Below are 13,599 nucleotides of genomic sequence, written 5' to 3' on the forward strand. Positions count from 1 at the left end.
AAACGTTTATTTTCACATTAAAAAGCATGCTTCAGTAGTTGCCGTGGATTTGTCACTGCAAAAAATCTAAATTCAAACACTGTTTCTTCTGTATTTAATGCATAAAGTTCAGAAAATAAGAAGTTGAGAGAATAGTTGTGCAAGATAAAAGCATGACTATATTCCCTATGTTTTGTTTTCTGCACACTCTCTGTAAAATAGACATGTACTGTACCACAGCAGTTTAACTGGTTTGATGCATTAATTACTGTGATCAGTACATTCAAATAAAATAGTTTGTGTGGTATTCAGTGGCTTAACATGGCGTACCTGGTACTCTTGACCCGTAATTACAGCTCTGAAGCTTTTAACAGATCTCTTTTCACTTGATCTCTGGTCATAGATCTTAGGTTCTCGGCAACCCTAGAGCAAGGATAACTGACAGTTTCTTGAGAAAACTGCATAGTGTTACTTTTTGTGACTATAATTGTTACTGTCTGAAACCATAAGATGGGTTAGAGTTGCAGGTTATTTGTGGTATTTAAGAGTCTACCAGGTTGTCTGTTCATTCCACTTATATCCTTTCCATTGAATGCAGAGGTTCTCTCGGCAGTATTGAGCATCATCCAGAGGAAGGTTGAACATAATATGCCATACGGCATTTGGATTTTTTAACCACCTCTGGTACATATTAGGTTACCAGTTCAACAGAGGATGTTTCACCCATTTACAAACCTCAGGTGAGGTAACACATGACAATTGGTGAAATTAAGGAAGTTACTTCAAACCCTTTCTTGGGCGAGGAAAGCCCTCAAATGATGTCTACCTTGATGTTTTCTTCTTTATAATAAATAACCCTTTTAAGTAGTCGGAGTTGGCATCCATGGGGCATGTGAACAGACTTGCACCCTTCTGTGTTTGCTCCATAGTGGAGCAAACACCTAAATGGTATTTGAAAATCAAGAGAGCATGTATTTTGCTAGATGATCTCCTTAAAAAAAGTCTCTGGTGTCTAATGGGGGTATCAGATCCCCATAGCCACAATAATATTGCATCATGGCTTCTACAGAGGTGGTCAACTCACATGGCTTCATGATTGAGGATAATCCCTTTTCAATCTTAATTCTCAATGGAGCTGACATCTGGGGGTCCATACATGAATTAGGAGTGGTGAAAATGTGCTGTGGGCTTCAGTGCCACAGTTTATCCTCTTTTTCAAGCAACAAGGATTTCGTTGCAGGCCATAAGGAGGATGTGACCTTGACAGCCTCAGCACTGAAAACAATGTTACATTACATTCACCCGCCAAGCCGAAAACAAGCAAAGTGCCTTGAATATATTTTTTGGAGGGTAGAAGATTTCTACTCTGCAGTTCTGGTCTCTAGGTTTATAGGCCCGTGGTGGATCTCAGCAAGATTTGTGACTATTTTTAACAGTATGATCCATATCATTGAAGAAAACCTAATCATGGCAAACAAGGAACTACATGTCCCTACTGCCCTGCAAACTACTCATCAATGTAGAACTACACACCACATCAAGTCATCACATGATACAACATACTTCAATATGTCGCCTGTCAGCATGAAAAAGCTAGCAATCGAGGCAGGACTAAGAACCCAAAGCAGCTATGGCAATTTTCTGGGAAAAGCCCATGAGGAAGTACTGCCTGTCCTCAGGAGGCTGGAAATGCTTGCTTGCTGGTTTTGTTACTGGGGTCTGATATTGCAGCCTTGCAGCAAAACTGCCCCCCAGTAACAAAACCAGCCCCACTGCTGAAAAACCAGCCCTCACCCTTCCAACCTCCCGGGGAAACACCTAATGCCCATATGGCCAGTCCGGCCCTGCTGACAATACCATCTCTCTGCACAAGAGAGATCGACTGGTATGAGGGACATGTTAGGTACTCTTGCAGGCTCTCTACCTTCATGAATTAAGCACTTGCTGTCTTATTAGTTTTTTTTTGGGGGGGGGGTGCCTAGACTCCTCCACAATATGGGTCAGGAATATACCTACCTCTACAATAAATCACATCTTCAAAACCAGAAGAGATTCCAGCGACTTGCCTAGCTTTTTGTGATATTTTAGATACATCTACTAATGAACCTTATATTTTCTTCACATGGAAATTGAAAAAAATTGCATCTCTCTAACTTACACAATTTGCAATAATTCTTATAAAAAGAATGTAACTATAGCTATTTCAAAATCCAGAGTATTGAATCATGAGACATCTGGTCTGCCAGCATGAGCATTGGCGCATATATTTTCCAATACATTTTCCCATAAATTAGTAATTCTCAATACATCATATATATAAAGTGTGTGACTACAGGAGCAGCCCACCCCAACCAGACCATGGAATAATGTAAAACCCTAATGTGGGTAAGAACAGGCACATCAGCATGCTCAAGAACTATCACAAATTCTCACTCTGAAATGCATGTCAAGTTTGTGTGCGTTTTTGCAGTTCCACCCTACACGTGATGTGTGATGTAGATCAAAACATTTAGAGCACTGCCACTCCAGGGTGTAGGATGGTTGTGCAATTTCATAATCATGTTTTTTGTACACTAGGCCACAAAGCTGTAACAAGGAACGGTTGGAATTTCATGTCTTGCCTAAGAGACAACTATATGAATAGAATTGAAGATAAGGATCCTTTCATAGCCATGAGACATGCCTGTGGCCAAATTCTTGGCCCTTTGAGCAGGCCAAAACATGTTGGCATATTTTAAGGATAGTGGGGTCATATTAATCTGAAACATTCAATGATCTGTTTATTTACCTAAGGGACCACAGACTCAAGGATACCCCTATGGTAAACTTTAAGCCCACCCTAGAAGTACCTTCTTACCAGGGTGGGATGAGGTGGCTAATGATGAAGCATGTCACATGATGTGGGTAAAACTACCTCATCCAAATCTGGTTTTGGCTCACAAATTTCTACTGTATAATAGATTCACCACACATTGCGTTTTTCATGTTTTGCACTAGGATGATCGATGTGCAGAGTCTATTCCCCTTTTTCCTCTCAAGATGATTCCAGTTCTAGCAAGACTGAAGAAATGGCAGTCATGTGTATGGTCAGTCGTGATGAAGGTGAGATACATGTGATGGCTTTTCCAGTCACCATAATTGGAGGGGAAAGTTGCACATGTGAGGACCCAAGGTAAAACAATCTGCTTGAGACCAAGGGCCACTAGACTGGGATATCTCAGTAAGAGCTTCAATTGTCTGGTGACATTGAAAGTGACTTCTTGTGACTCAGTTGGGTAATTAAGTTAATGAATTTCGCGTGGGGGAGGTATGCATGCAGGAGATTATTGGTGAGCCAGGTGCATATGGTTACCGCTGACTTGACATTTGACTGGTCCTCTGTTACTGTGATATCAACTGGACATAGAGGTTCACTTTAAATGTTTAGTCATTGTGTTTCAAGGTCTACAGTGATTCTGTTTTGATCAGAACAGCGTTGTCATGTCACTACCATCACTAGGAAGCATTTGTGTGGACCTGGAGAAGAACAGCTTTTGTTGTTAGTTCAGAGAAATTATTGTAGTGAGGATTATCATCCTCTTCAAACTAGATCAAAATAAGTTTTAAATAAATTGCTTTGCACATATTATGGTGCCTGGGGCTTGTTGGCATATCATGAATTAGCTTTAGCTGCCTACCTTGATGAAGGTATTAAAAACATAAATTGAGCTACCTACATATATGCCTACATAAAGGTACTTTGGGTCAGCCCTCTTCATCCACAAGTTCCTACACCTTTCCTAAGTTCACCTGCATACCTCCTTGTCTAACTGCTCGGAAACATCTATTCTAGTCTGTTACAAAAATATGCAATGACTACTTTGTGAAAGCGTATGACCACCAGATCTTCTTCTTTTTATTTTTTTGGCATATGTTTGTAAAGAAATATATATGTAAATGTAACTATTGCACCAACTCGTAGATGAAAGAAATGTTTTCTTAGTTTTCTCTATTAATTGGCTTTGGAATTCTCTTCTTAATTGTGCTTTTAGCTAACCCATCACTTCTTTTGCTTGTTATGGTAGCTATTACCAGGTTTGGTACTTCAGCTTAATCAACTTGTACAGCATTGGATAATGGTGGAGTGCATGGTGTGTAGATGCTGTTTGGCCTTAATGGCTCAATTTCAGTTGCTACTGTAGCCACATTTGCACCATTTATTCTGTTTCATGCGGACATATGGTCTGGTATTTAGAGGTTCGCAGAACAGTTCTTAATTTGTGTCGGTGGTTTCCAGTGCTGAGCACCGGCCCTTATTTCACAGGGTCGGTACTATGGATTTTTTCTTCTGTGGAAGGTAGACCCGATAATTATTAAATGTACATGCAAATGGACACGTACCAGAAGGCTTTCCGTGATACGCTGGCAATCCTGGAAGTTTGTCTATATGAAGTAGTGAATAGCAAGTGCCTGAGCTTGCTTTCTGTTTCTTTGTTGATGAGTAGGTGTTGTCCTTCCTGTAAGGGACATATTCTACTTTCCCTTTGCCCTGGATCCTTTTCTCTACGTGCACAGCTTGTTGGAATTAAGCTGCTGGCAAGTTCATTGGTAAATGCAAAAACAGGTGATGGACAGAATGCAGAACAATGGCCTACATTCACCCCAGTACAGAGATCTGGGCCTAAATCCATCATTTTTTTGCTCACCACGCCATTCCACTTTGAACCCAGCCATATGCAAATCAGTCTAGACACTGTGCCCCATGGGAACAGTCCAGCCTGAACTGCCAAGCTCCATCCCTGGCTTGGCAGTTCGGGCTGGACTGTTCCCATGAAGCACAGGGTCAAGACTGATTTGCATATGGCCATTTCTGAACTGGGGTGGCGTGGTGAGCAAAATAACAATGGATTAAACCCAGATCTGTGACTGGGGGTGAATGATTTGCCATTGTGCAGCATTCCGTCCATCATCTTGTATTGTGTGTTTTGCAAGTTCATTGGTAGCTGTGCCAGCAGAGCCTGTTATTGCTTCACTAGTGCTTGTGTCTCGGACCTCCATGCCGTTCTTCCTAGAACCCCAGAGCCGCTTTTGAGTGCTGTTGTTCCTCCCTGTCAGAGCAAAAGAGACTCAAGTCCGCTAAATGTACTGAATGATAGAGTGGCTAGCACATACAATCTGTCTTTGAGTTTGTGCTTCCTAGAACGTTTTCCAGAAACCTGTGGTCATTGTGCATTATGTGGATTCTGCCTGGCACCCTTGAAGTAATATATCACAAATGGAGACCACTTCTAGAATGTGACCAAGACAGTGTGAGGTGCTGTATAGTTAAAGGGGCATCTCACAAAAAGTGATGGACTGGCATCACACACCACCAGGTGTCATGCTTCATCATCTGCCAGTCCTCGCCCTCCAGAATCCCCGTTTGGTGGAGGACGGGCATACACCTGACGACAGGGATGCACTTAGTAAAGTGAGTGGGGGCCCAAAGGAAAAAGTGATTTTAAAAAGCCATCAAGAGTTCCCCAATGTAATTTTATTTAGTGAGGGAACCATGTGGGGTCTAAAAGCAAAAGGCGCGGTGAATAAGAAAACAATTATCAATCAGCGCTAAGTGAATGTTAAAGGGTAGGTTAACATGTTTCAGCCAAGGTGACCAAAGGGTACATGGCTTTCATCAGGACCAAATTGAGGGGCTCCAATCTTACCATACTGTACTGGTAGTGCCACTCTGTCGATATGACCTATAGTCTCTATCCACTCAGGGGGTCCATTGACCCTTTTGGGGGGGCGACTTGCCCCATGGGAGGCGAGGGTTAGGGAGTACCCAGTGATCACACTCGTAAGTGTTAGGCAATTCCCAGTAGGACCACCTATGATGTACGTCTCTCTGTTCCTCCCCGACGACCTTACCCTTGAAGTAATCTCATGCCTCATGAATTAATTTAAAAGTGCCAAAGTAGTATGCACACTTCACAAAAGCCTATCTTGTCTTTGATTTACTAGTCTATAATCTTGCCCCATTGATAATTATCTAAGCCACAATATAGGCTGCATATCACTGGAGACAATGGTGGCGGTGGGTGGAGCCAATGGCAGTGAGTGGTAGCCTCTTAAGAAAAACTTTGAGCACTGGCACTTGTTATTTTAAAAATTAAGTACCGGCACAGAAGCATGTGGCACAAAAAGTAACATAAGTACAAAAGTATTTGCAGAGCCATAGAGTAACCTCCCCATTCCAGACATTGTCAGTGCATCCTTGTTGCACTCCGGACTAACTGATCTCTTCCAATCACGGACTTTCCACTGCACCATTCACCTCGCGTACCTTAGGGTAGATATCTACTTCGTGAGACTGGACCCTCTGTACTAAGCTTGGCATTTATTGGCCAGCGATTAATTTGAGGTTTTGCACAAATCTTTGGAACTGACAGAAAGCCAACTGTGCAAGAGCAACTTTTCACCAACTCTTTGCTTCAAGTCCCATCTGGCATTTGTGAATTACAGTTGGAATTTCAAAGAATTGCTTCACCCCTGATGACCTGGCTTCCAGATATTCTTTTGCCTTTTAAAATCCAAAGAGATTCGATTTTAGATCTTTTTCCGAATTTCAGAAATGACATGATTATTTTCATTGTATATTCCCTCACTTTTCACTGCAAAAATATCTATGGATCTGAAATTTGTTTTTGTCATTTGCAAATACATATTATTTCTAGGCCGGTACAAATACAGTTATGCACACAAACAGTGGAAATGAAAAAATATACAATTTCAGTATATACAGTAGTGGCTGTATACAATGGCTGATTGGCCGCCAAATACTGAACTCTGAAAAGATGATTATTCATTGTTTTGGCTAACTTGAGGAATCACTCTATGATAAAAAAAAATGGGTCCCTCTAACAAGGTCCTTAGTAATAGTCCTCGGAAGGCTCACGACATAAGCAGGACACACATACAGTATGCAGTAAATCTGCATTTTAGACATATTAAACATCGGTCACACATACATTTTACCAACTTTAACCAATCCAGGAAAGTTGCTAAAAATTAAGAGTGACCAAAACTACATAGGTGATATAATTAACATGACAATTGACTTTAGCACCTTCTTTTTTTTCTCTCAACATAATAAAATAGAAAGCTACAGAATTACTCTCTCATTTAGAGTTATTGACATCAGCTCACTGGAACTGGCAGCCTCCATTCTGCAAACAGGTTTTACATTCAAAAAACAGTAAGTCCACCCAAAAAGAAAATTTATATTTCATCACATTTGATTTTGAGACCCAGGATTTTTTTTTCGAAGATTTAAAATATTTCACAACTTCCGAGATTGTTATCCCGTGTCCATCTAAGGCCAATTTTGTTGGCCACAGGTCGATTAAATTCATTACACCTCCCTCAAGGGCATTATTTAAAACAAACTAACCCTCCTATCTTATGTAAGTGCCTGGTTTAGATTTGGAAGATAGAGCAGAGTCTCCTATCATTTTCCAAAAACACTTTTTTTACATGTTTAATAATATACATTTACATTCCTTTTGCGTGTTTTGCCTTAGATGTAGAGGATGTAATAACATATATTTTTAATATTAGCAAAATTGAATCTTTGGATAACTTCCTGAGCCTGCATGTATACATCTCACAGCCTTAAAAAATGCAAGTGCATCAGTTTCAAACAGCATCAAGTAAAGTACAGATAACATAAGACTTTGGAATGTGGAAATCGTCCCCTCAAAGGGCAACAGCGTTATAGATCAGCCAAAAGTGAAGGGTGTCTCCCAATACACATAGGCACTATGCCCTGTTCCCTAGTGCTCACTCGGCATATTACATGTGTTCCTATAGATTCCTCATCCAAATACTAAGCCTGTGGAATGCTTTCTCATCACATTCTCACCTGGTGAGGTACTCACCACCAGGTAGGCTCAACCTCACAGTGGGAGGGAGCACTTTGATATTCTCTACATTCTTAGTGGAATCTTAGGGCAGAAAACATAAAAAAATATCTCCAGAGAACCCTAACTCAACTCTTTAATAAAAAGGACCATGTGGTATGGTTAAAAACATAAAGTAACACAAATAGGCATTTACTAAGCCAATGTGTTTGTTCTAGGTAGACAGGTTTTGTTTGCTGTGCAAGATGTGCGAATTTCACCAGGAACTCCAAGACATTTATACTCCTAAGGTAACATTCGAGAGCCAAGACCTTTATACTCCTAAGGTAACATTCAGGAGGTGCATCCCCCACAGCTAGGCGGAGAAGTCCCCACTAAGCATTGATGCATATGTGACCTTTGATCCCAGCAAGCCCCTGCATTTCCTCCCATGAGGCCTAGATAATCTGCACTACCATGATTCTGGAAGTGGATAATCTCAATTTTTCGATCAACTCATCCCGTATAATGAGGTTGGGTAACTATCTACTGCTCTTCAATATAAAAGAGCGCACAGATTATTTTAGTATCAAGAAATAATCCATTTTTTGGTGTGGACTTTATTTTTGACCGATTCTAGTCCTGGTCTTCTTCTCCCTTATGCATATGAAAGAATCTGGGGAACAATTTAAAGATTTTTCAAAGGAAGATGCAAGTGGACCAGAGATACACAGGAAATAAATCTTTGAAATCGTGAAGATTTGCGCTACCCATAACATCTTTGTCTTCAACTCGTTTGAAATGTATCAAAGAATGGCACGGGAGCAATGTTCCGAATTTTTGAACTTCGCAGAGTTTGTGTAATTTCTAAATGTATGTGTCTTCTTCCATGCCAACATTTTTTATTTGCATTGCAAAATAATTTCCACAGCACTGCGAGACAATGTTCATTCTAATGATAACCAGAAATAAAAAAAAACTGAAGGTTTTTCTCCTGCAGGCTCATCTTTTGCAGAATTTTACTGTCAATGAAAAATATATGCATACTTTTTCAATGAAAGTTTAACTTTTGCAAAATTATGCAAAACATACAATATAGGAGCCCACGAACTTTTCCGTAGAAGTCTAACATACGTGCTGATTTACTGATGTGGAACCAGAAGATCTGAAAGGTTTCAAATTGAGCAAATTGTGTGATGACAGGTGCATACATTCTTTTCCCTCAGTTTCCATATCTGCAAATAATTTTGAGCAAGAAAATGAAATTAATCCGAAGTCCAATTTTGAAGTGCAATATATGGGAAAGTTGACCTTGACTGTAGCTCACAGCTTTCAAAGAACCCGAGCTGTAATGAGTACTTTCAACCGCGGGAATATGGGCCACATTTGAGCTTTTTATTGAATTCCACAGAATAATAGAATGCGATGAATGAGAAGCTATTGAATCTTTTACTAAAACGATCATTAAATTGGAGGTTAAATTAGAACTCAAAAATGGCGATTAGAGTGACATTTTTATTGCAGATTTCATGTATTTTGTCTAATGACACTTTAAAATATATAAGACATTTACATTAACAGATCACTTTTCGAAAACTACATTTGTAAAACGTCTGGACTCTCTGGAACTATAACTTTAAATAAATGGGCTAAACTGTGATTAATCGTGGATAATTCTGAAACGGGGGTTATTTTTGTCTCCTCATTGGTTTTAGAGTTTAGTTGAGCTTCCTCCACACTTTCTGCATATTTATCCCTTTTTGCATCTTACCTAGTCCTTGTAAAATAAAAACATCTTCTTACATGAAATGTAATTTGAAAAACAATTGCAGCACAAGTTAAAGTCATTGAAAAATCCACATTAGTGAAGTTGCTGAGGTATGATCACAAACAATTGGTCACCTGATTATAATGTATCGTCTGCATCTACAGAATAGTTTTTTTATTTAGTGGAGAAGTGTGGCTCAATGGTTAGAGCGGCAGACCCGGTGCAGAGGTCTATCCCGGGACCAGGGTTCAATTCCCCGCCTCGGCGGGTCTTGGGATAAAAAATTCCACAGACCTGATAATACTCGCCTCGGTGCCTATTCCAATCATGGAGTCCCACTCTGCAACTCTGGGCAATAGCTTGCTTAATCTCCACAACGGCCCCCACAATGCTAAGGATGCCTGGCCTCCACCTTGAGGGTGCCCAGGAGTGGACGCCTCACAGGGAAAGCTAGGATGGGTTCCACAGCGGTTTTCGTACAAGCCCCTTGAGACCCTTACAGGTGAGTAGTGTGCTATACAAGTTTCAATTTACATTTACATATCTCTTAACCACTTGGAGCTGTGGATTTTGGGGCGAGTTGGAGACTGGCATTGCCGGTTTGCTTTACATACTGTGGTATGTAAAAGACATCATGACAATGATGTTGTACATATGGAGGGCTTGTGGGGCTTGGCATTGCAATGGTCCTATGAGTATAGAGTGGAGATTGTCATGGTTATAATTATTTACATGGCACAAAATATAAAATGATTAAGTAGCAGCTCTTAATGGGGATGTAGGGAAAGGGATGTCTCCACAGGGATATGTCTCCCCATTTTCGAGGGCCTTCCTATATCCAGTGTGAAGCTATACCACACTTAGAATTCCACAGAGTAGAAATAACTACTTGGTAAAATGCCCGCATGGCATTCCCTGTAGAACATCTGGAAACATGTGACTGAAGCACCTTTCTAGGTATCATATTTTGGCTGCATGTTAATTTCTAAGACGTGTAAATTTGCAGCATTGCGCAGGTGTGCGTTGGTGGATGTAGGTTTGCTAGTTATATTTTTGGATCTGAGCCACCGAGTTTAATATAAAGGAATTTTATTTTACTTTGCACAGTGATACATATATTCCAAACTTACCTGACTGTGCTCCCTCGACTTCTCGACACTGGAGTTGGAAGATAAATCCAGACATTCCCTAGTTTAGGGAATTGAAGCCCACACTCTCCTCTGGTGTTGAATATCCAGGTCAGGTGGACATGCTGCCATTTTCCCCAGCAAAATTAGCACTTGTTCTTAATTAACACTTCGAAAATTCTATCTGTGTGCATTCTTGAACAGTGGCCCTTTTTCTGTCTAGAGTTATGTGTTAGGCTAAAGCAACTGTAACTTATCGCCTGCCAAATTGAAGAGAATTTGAATAACTTGGACTCCTTTGTAAGGATGCAGTGTTGCCATAGAAACTGTGTGATCATCATCTACTGCACCGTCTTTGATATAAAGTTCCAGGGGTATAACACTATGAATAGAGTATTTTAATCAACGACTTTTGTCTTGGAAATATCCTCTTGAAAACATTGTACAAGTGCATTAGCATAATTGAATAAATTGTAAATTTACATATTGTTCTGTACATTTCTCACTTAATGATATCTCATGATAGCATCAGGGCTGTGATTGCATCTGTGATGTCAGAGCCAAAACTGAATTCCCATTGCAGGATTTAAACATTATATTATTGTTAAATATTCACATTAGTGCTCATTTACATACACTGTGTGGCTCAAGAGAAGTAATTAATATGCTAAAATTAGATTTTGACTCCAAAGAGTTGCAAGGTATGCTCTGTTAATTAGACCACTTACGGGTACCTTAATGATCATGCAACATATTCACTAAAAGAAGTGCAAATGTGAACAAAGATTCCTTAATACACTTAAACTCACTTTTGCCTTTTTACTTTTTAATTTACAGACATCCCCTCTAGTACCTGTGAAACGCTCTTACAGTTGTAGTTTTCCAGACATATTGTTGGAAATGTCACTTGATTTCTCTTGATGCTGGTATTCCCACAATGCGGAATTGGACACAAAGTGCATGTCCGTATTGGGGGAAGACAACTCACCAATGTGATTTCCCAATTATTTCCCTTTTTTGCTGTCAAGACTTTGTCAGATTGAAAAACCCTTTAAATACACCCCAACTAGTTTGGAGTATACAGTATACCTTCCCAGATAAAAAAGGATTATCTACACAACTTTGCAAGAGCAAATATTAACCTTTCTGAGGATTGGAGCAATGTTTATTAATCCTCATAAACCTGTTGTGGCTGTTCACAAACTCACCAGGCTGAGCATGTCTTGGAATGACTACTTCCTACCCCTGAAGCATAATTAACAAATGTATACCTCCCACCTGCTTGATAAACAATCATACCTTGTGAAAATGGATTTAAGCTTGCTAGGATATTGTTTCCACTTAGCCTTGACTGAAAAAGAATCCTACTAGACACAAATATTTAATGTGTTCCTAAACAAAGGGACCACAGCCTCACATTAGTGAGAGACAAAGGGCCCGCAAATACTGAGCGCCAATCAAATCATGCAGTTTGGGAGTGAGGTCTGTCAGGCATATAGCAAAGCAGGCGGCAGTTGAGTGGTCCAAGAATGGTGCCAACCGCATGCTGATATCAGAATGCAGCAGTTCCTGAACCAACATCACATATGGGGAACACTAACATGTACAAACCTTGAAGGCTATGTGCATGTTAATTCATAACATCATAATTCCACCTCTTTATGGAGAGTAGGGAATTATTGCTGTGATTTATCACTAGAGAATTTTGGGAACTCTGGAAAAGGAGCTTCATAATACTGGCAGGGGGTGCTTCTTTACACAGGTGGCACTGTTTTGCTATATATACTTATTCATTTCTTGTTATCATCTGTTAATTGCCCTATGTCAATGCTATACTGTATCTTACCTGCTTGATGTTATAATTTGTAATGTGTACAAGAAGCTGGGACCATGTCAGGTTAACCAGTCCTCGGGTGCATTACCTTGAAAACAAACTTTACTATACATAAACAATCTGGAACTTCTTCTGACATTATCATCCATAATTCCAATTCAATGTATTCATTCACCTAGTCTTGCAATTTCAACCATAAATTCAATGGAATGCCTTCAGGCTTGAATCTAGCCCCGCAAGGACGTATACAATTTTCCGTGAGTTGACATGAAAATCTCTACCCAATGCATTTTGGGCCATGCATGCCTCTCCTAAGGTTGACTATAAATGAAGGAGTCATTCATATCAAAATAAAACATCCTCAAACACTCAACTGAATTATGTTAATAAAGCTACACAACATCAACAAATTGGGAAATCTTAAGCCCAACATTTGTTGTGTTTCTAAAATCTCCTGACAAAAGTAAAAATGTGACTGCAAACCAGTGCTTAATTTGAGCCAGTGGTTTCCGGTGCACAGCACCGGCACATAAATGGTTTCCGGTGCTCAGCACTGACACTTAATTGTCAACACCGCACTTATGACAGTCTGCCACTTGGTGGTGCTGATCATCCAATTTAGAGATGAGCATAACAACTGGTGTTTATGAATACAAAACACATTAAAATGTACTAATACCTGCCTCCCCTGCAATTCTTTTAGCTTTGGGGACCTGGAATAATCATAACTGTCGCACTTACGGGCGAGATAGATGGTTTGTTCGCGGGCGAGATAGATGGTTAGTAGTTGATTGGGCAGTGATGACTGGGGCCATGGGTGGTGCAAGCTGCAGTGGTCTCATGGTCAGGGCTCTGGCACTTATTATTTTACAAATTAAGCAATGCTGTAAACATTATATTTCCAAAGTCTAGAAACACTTGTAATGATGTGAATTTAATTTACTTTCAAGCCCCTAGTAAGGTGATACCTCCTGTACCCAGGGCCTTGTCATTAAATGCTACCAGTGGGCTAGCAGCACTTACTGTGTTCAC

The 13,599-nt window shown here is 40.1% G+C and overlaps 1 protein-coding gene across 1 annotated transcript in view; it reads left to right on the plus strand.

Moving 5' to 3' along the window:
- The window catches only part of SLC6A11 (solute carrier family 6 member 11), a 726,232-nt gene that overhangs the window by 424,155 nt on the left and 288,478 nt on the right, over positions 1-13,599 (plus strand). The gene's annotated exons all lie outside the window — the stretch shown is intronic.

The sequence above is a fragment of the Lissotriton vulgaris genome, chromosome 9 (assembly GCF_964263255.1).
Source record: "Lissotriton vulgaris chromosome 9, aLisVul1.2, whole genome shotgun sequence".
Classification (NCBI taxonomy): domain Eukaryota; kingdom Metazoa; phylum Chordata; class Amphibia; order Caudata; family Salamandridae; genus Lissotriton; species Lissotriton vulgaris.